At 31.8% G+C, this 6311-nt stretch overlaps 1 long non-coding RNA gene across 3 annotated transcripts; it reads left to right on the top strand.

The window, feature by feature from the left end:
• The first annotated feature begins 129 nt into the window (after positions 1-129).
• Positions 130-4307, top strand: LOC105109742 (uncharacterized). 3 transcript variants are annotated; one of them, XR_839318.1, is made up of 7 exons: positions 130-221; positions 372-443; positions 627-751; positions 2139-2267; positions 2602-2930; positions 3025-3401; positions 3766-4307. It is a non-coding gene; the product is annotated as an uncharacterized LOC105109742 (long non-coding RNA). The 3 variants fall into 3 exon arrangements; XR_839319.1 differs by having other exon boundaries at positions 2139-2930; positions 3025-3423; XR_839317.1 differs by having other exon boundaries at positions 2139-2930.
• Positions 4308-6311: the final 2004 nt, after the last annotated feature.

Consider the following 6311-nt stretch of genomic DNA (forward strand, 5'->3'; position numbering starts at 1 on the left):
AGTTAGATCACGCTCATAATACAAAAGTGATACACTCATATTATTTCATATTTTTGGAACCTTATTCTTAGTATTTACAAGTTTTATTTCTTACAATAATCTACTTATCTTGTTTTATGCTTAGCAGTTATCCGATAATTTGATATCATTTTGTTGCCGATGATGTTACTTGAAATTTTATTCATTAAAACGCAGGTGACCGGAAAACAATAATCTGTCAGGTAATATAATGTCTCTAGTCAACTGCCTTTGTCTAAGTGTCTTATAAGTTTACCATTCACAGTTTTTCTTTCTTCTAAATGATTGTCCCTTACTGTGCTTTAAGATGATATGATCAAAATATTAACTTCATTAAACTTGTCTTGTTGCAGAAACGTATCTCAGAATAACCTAGCTGGTCTTGTTCCTACAAGCAACAACTTTTCAAGGTTTCCACCTGAAAGGTTGGAATATCTGACTGCATACCTTTCAAAATTCTAACTGAAATCATCTGTCTGTGCTGCAATTCTTTTCAGAAATCAATTTGACTTTGTCTTAATTCAAACCCCGAATATATTCTGGTTTACTATAAACATGTATCTTCTAGTTAACGTTAGGCTCACGTTTTAACTAACCTTCTATGGCAGTTTCATAGGAAATCCTGGTCTTTGCGGCCATTGGCTCAACTCTCCTTGCCATGATTCCCATCCAGCGGAGCGAGGTATACACACAGAGACGGAGGCATGTTAAAGGCTTGCTGTGCTATAGCCTCGTAAAGATTTTATTAATATTTTTTTATTAGTTTTATATAAATAAAATTTATAATTCTCAATCAAGTTATTAAAAAATTCTAAAAATTTATGTGAAGCCTTCTAATATGATTGTTTTAGCTTAGGTTAAAATTTCAGAATTTTTTGGAGAAATTCAAAAATTTAATAAAAAATCACAATTGGACTAATTTTATGTTATTGGACATAATTTTCAATCCGACTATCAGATTGAGCTGAAATTTTATGAAGAATCTTAAAATATATTAAATAAAATCTGATTAAAATTTTAGAATAAACAGGGTTTGGTAGTGCTAACAAAAAAAAACCGTCAAATAAAAGCAAAACGACTTACTAAAAGTAAAATGATTATTTGCTATTAAAAATTAAAACAAATTAGCTCTTCCTTCCTTTTGTATGTTGTGAACAAGGCAAAACAGAATAGAAAAAGAAACAAAAGAGAAGGCAAGAGAAAAAGAGAGAAAAGTAAAGGGAAAACATAAAAAAATTCCAAGGAAAAAAAAAGATGAGAGAATAATCTTATAAACTTATAAAGTTTAATTTATAAAACACTGATTTAAAAAAGAATCAAGTGAAGGAAGGAGGAATTGAGAAAGGAAAAAAAATTAATTACTTTATTTTTCAATTGACATGAGATTGTTATTTTATCCCGGTTGGGGGGTTGTTATAATATCAATTCAGATTTAATTATAAATGAATTATATTTCATACAACATCGAATGATGTAACTTCAATGGTGAACTTATTTTTACTTTCATTTTAATTTTATATACTTTTAAATTTATTTTTTATTATTTTAGGTAATGTATTTAAATTAAAACTTTATTATTAATTTCAAAAATTAATATATATTAGTTAATAATTAATCTTAAAAAAATTATATATTTATTTAATAGTCAAAGGCAGGAAAAATTCCTGGTTCTATACACATATACAGTTTGTCTCTGCACTATGGAAGTAATCTATGAGTTAGACACCGAGGCTAGTCCCTTCAATTTCATGTATTAGAGGTAACCATCCAATGTTATTCAACACATGGTGCTACTAGGTAAAAGTCCTGAAATTTGATTGGAACTTGGTACGAGTCATACTGGCAATTGCTTGTAGCCTTATACCATACTTTTGTTACTGACTGTAAGATTTTACTTGTGATGGCAATACCTTTTATCTGTTGTTATCATCCTGAAACTGATCAGGTTACTGAAGATAGGAATTTAGATGCATTTACACCTTTCATTATCAAGGCAAAAGGCTACAATGTACTTCTATGCATGACATCATCTCTGCATAGTAAGATTCTCAGCGCTCCACCAGAGAGGAACGGGCTTTGTTATTATTATTATTTTATTTGGTTTTCTGTTGTTGATGCAGACTCAATTTCTAAAGCAGCAATACTGGGGATTGCACTTGGAGCCCTTGTGATTCTTCTCATGATCTTAGCAGCAGCTTGTCGGCCACATAATCCATTACCTTTTTCAGATGTGTCGCTTGACAAACCAGGCATTCTCTCTTTATTTTATCATAGTATGCAAACCATGTTTGATGATTTTTAACTATGGCGGAGTTTCGTCAATCTGAACTCTGCTAAAAGTCCCACTAGAGGAAAAAATTAGTGTTCCTCAAGTTTAAACCGAAATATCTGAGCAAGTTCAATATCTTACTTTTGGAGGTAATTTTGAGGGGTGAAGAAAACTAAACATAAATTAGAGAAGTAAAAAAATCGATAAAAAGCAATTACATACTATTCAATTTGTTTATTTGCCTTCATAAAGTTCGATCTCCCTGCACTTGAAAATTATGCTTGGCTGCTAACTTGTGTTTGTTGAACAAACAGTTAATTACTCAAAGCCAAAGTTGGTGATCCTTCACATGAATATGGCTCTCCATGTGTATAAGGATATTATGAAGATGATTGAGAATTTGAGTGAGAAGTACATAGTTGGTCATGGTGCCTCAAGCACTGTTTACAAATTTTTCCTATTAAGAGGCTCTATTCTCATTTTCTTCAGTGCTTGAAGGAATTCAAGACAGATCTTGAGACAGTACGGAGCATCAAGCATCAAAATCTAATCAGCCTTCACTGATACTCCCTGTCATCTTATGGGGACCTTCTTTTCTATGATTATATGGAAAATGGAAGTCTCTGGGATCCTCATCATCATGGTGAGTTTAAGTCTATTCACAACTAAGGTTCTCGTTGCATGCGTGTTAATATTTTTGTATATTCTGATATATGGAAGTAACGTTTATTTTTCAGGTCCGACAAAGAAGAAAAAGGCTGACTGGTATACGCGCCTTCGGATAGCACTTGGAGCAGCTCAAGGGCTAGCATATTTACATCATGATTGTAGTCCTCGCATAATTCACAGGGATGTTAAGTCATCAAACATTCTATTAGACGAAGATTTCGAGGCCCATCTCACTGATTTGGGGATTCCCAAGCGTTTATGTGTGTCCAAATCCTATACTTCTACGTTCTACCTCCATAACGGGAACGATTGGTTATATAGACCCTGAGTATGCCCGCATTTCCCATCTTACAGAGAAGTCTGATGTGTCAGCTACGGGATTGTTCTACTTGAAGTGCCAACTTGGAGGAAAGCAGTTGACAACGAATACAATCTTCATCATCTTGTGTGTCTTCTATCCATCCTTGGTATTCATTTTATTTGATGATATCTCTTGACCTACTATGGAGGAAGTGTAAAGACAAATCATGTGCTAGTTTTAGATTTCTTGTTTGACATGGGATGTCTTGCATAGAGCAGAGAATTGTCACGGAAAGAAATCATACTAGTATAAATAATTGTCAATTCTTGGGAGTCGGGAGACGTGCATTTTCCATCTTGCATCATTTATCTGCTTGCTGCGTTCATAACTTGATTTCCTGCTCATTCTTCCTGTTAAAACTGTAAATCTAGCTCCTTATTACCATTTTGTTTTGAACATACAATTAGACCCGGTAATTTCTGACATTTTGATTTCCTATCTGAATCAGATACTGTCCAAGACAGCTAACAATGCTGCCATGGAAACTGTTGATCCTGAGATTTCACCTGTAAAGATCTTGGAGCGGTAAAGAAGGTTTTTCAACTTGCCCTCCTATGCACCAAGAGACGGCCAGTAGACCGCCCGACCATGAATGAAGTGGGACGTGTTCTAGGGAGCCTTGTCCCACATGACCCCCACCAAAACAAAGCACCGCAGCTCCACCTGCCCTACTCCCATCTAACAAAGTGCCCTGCTACATGGATGAGCATGCAAACATCAAGAATGCACACATTTTACATTGTCCCTCCATGAGCACTTCAGATGCCGAGCTATTCCTGAAGTTTGGTGAGGTAACATCCTAAAACAGTCAATGAAAGAGAGTGTGAAAATATGAACCCAAACCAGTATTGAATTTGAGGCTTTTCGTCCTTTTGTTGGGGGTGTTAGTAGATGATCAGTTAGTGGCAATTGTGTACAAAGCTTTGGAATCCAATTATTGTACTTGCTACTTTATTAGGAATTTTGAAGTGTTGCAGTTGCAAGCTCTTATGTTCATGATGTGGATTTAATTTTATCAATCATATTCATGGGTATAGTTTTGTTCTAGCCTCCGCAGGACCACTGGGAACCTGAGGCTGGTGGGGTTAGAGCCTGAGGCACTGGTCTTTGAGAAAATGGGTGCGGACCCTGGAAAATGCTTTGAGAAACATTATATGTCTGGATGATACTGTGTTGGAGGATGAGACAACACAATCACTAGAAAATCATGCCATTGGTAAAATTGGCCCTTTAATTCGTCGTGTAGGCATAATAGATAGACTAAAATATATGTTAAGATAGATCAATTAACGTTACAATAAATGAACAAAAACAACATTAAATATTACATTAATGTAAAGAAATTTTAATATTATTTTTTTTATACTTTCTTAAACCTAATAATATCCCAACAATTTTTATTCTCTGTGTTTTGGGTTTAGGGTGCGTTTTTAATGTTTGAATTTAGTATTGTGTTTGAGATTTTAGTAGTGATAACTTTTAAAAATATTTTTATATATTTTTTTAAAAGTTATTTTTAACATCAGTATATCAAAATAATCTAAAAACATTAAAAATATATTAATTTCAAATAAATAATTTTTTTAATTTATTTAAAAAGTACTTCTAAAACGCAAAAACTTAAGTTTTCCATTAGCTTTTACATTATAGGCAAAATAAACATAGTAATATGTTTGGTAACGAACCAAACTGTGTTTTATGCTGCAGGATCCACTAAAAAATTGAGTTTGAAATGCAGATTTTATATAGTAGTTTTTACATATTTTTTAACTGAGTTTTGTAAATATTTTCCTGAGAACATTTGGGAGTGTAGTTGCAGTTGATTTAAGTTTCACTCGGAAATTCATCAAGATAATATTTTTTATTTTTAAAAATTATTTTTAATTTCATCGTATCAAAATGATATGAAAATATCAAAAAAAATATTAATTTGAAGCAAAAAAATTAATTATTTTCAAATTTTTTCAAAACTTTTTAAACGCAAAAACAAATAGGGAAAACAATTTATCCAAATATTTTATACATGTTTTTTGCTATATATAAACTTCAACTATAATTTTTACTAAACATGTTGTCATAACTTATTTTTAGGTTATTCTCCAATTCATATTTTTTCTGTCTTTAAAAAATAATAAAATTTAAAAAATTTAAAATAATATTATCAAAAATATAACAGTGAAAAAAAAATGTTAGAGTGCCCTAAAAATGGTCAAAAATTGGTTGAAGAGGTTAAAAAATACAAAAATTAAAATTTAACAGTATTTTATTGACTAATAAGAGCCCTATTGTCAAAGAAAATTCAATTTAAAAAAAAAGTTTAAAATCAAATGTTTATGTACTCAATTAAATTTTATTGAATGTTTAATTGAATTTATGGAGAGTTTGATTACAAGAAAATTGGATTTTGAAGTCAATTTGGGATTTAATTAGAAGAAATTAAAGTTCGGGGGTCAAATTATAATTTTTCAGAGTTAATTTGGTTAAATCAGAAGCTTAATTGCATAAATATTGAAGTTTAATGGCTAATTAGGGACTTAATTGAATAAATATGAAACCAATGACTAAACAGGAAAAGACACATAACTAGAGGGGCTGTAATAAAACCGGATCAGGGGCCCAATTGAAGAAATTAGAAGTTTATTGCTCAATTGATGGTCAAATTACATAAATTCAAGACCAAAGACTAAAGTAAAAAAGATGGCCTACTTCAGGGCTGTATTTGATTTTTGGTAGGGAAACAATTGCATTGATTTTTAAATTAAAATTGCAATTTAGAACTTAATTGAACAAATTACAAATTGAGGACCAATGTGAACTTTAACATATTTTGCTATCTTTTTCTTTTAAATGAAACGACGTGTTTTTCTCAAAATGATGTCGTTTCATGCACTATTCACGCAAAAAAAAAGAGACCAAAACGATGTTGTTTTGAACGGCACTGTAATCTTTCTTATTTCCTTGGACGCGCGAGACAGGGGAAGAAGAAGATTTCTT

This window comes from Populus euphratica, unplaced genomic scaffold, assembly GCF_000495115.2.
Source record: "Populus euphratica unplaced genomic scaffold, PopEup_1.0 scaffold229.1, whole genome shotgun sequence".
Classification (NCBI taxonomy): Eukaryota; Viridiplantae; Streptophyta; class Magnoliopsida; order Malpighiales; family Salicaceae; genus Populus; species Populus euphratica.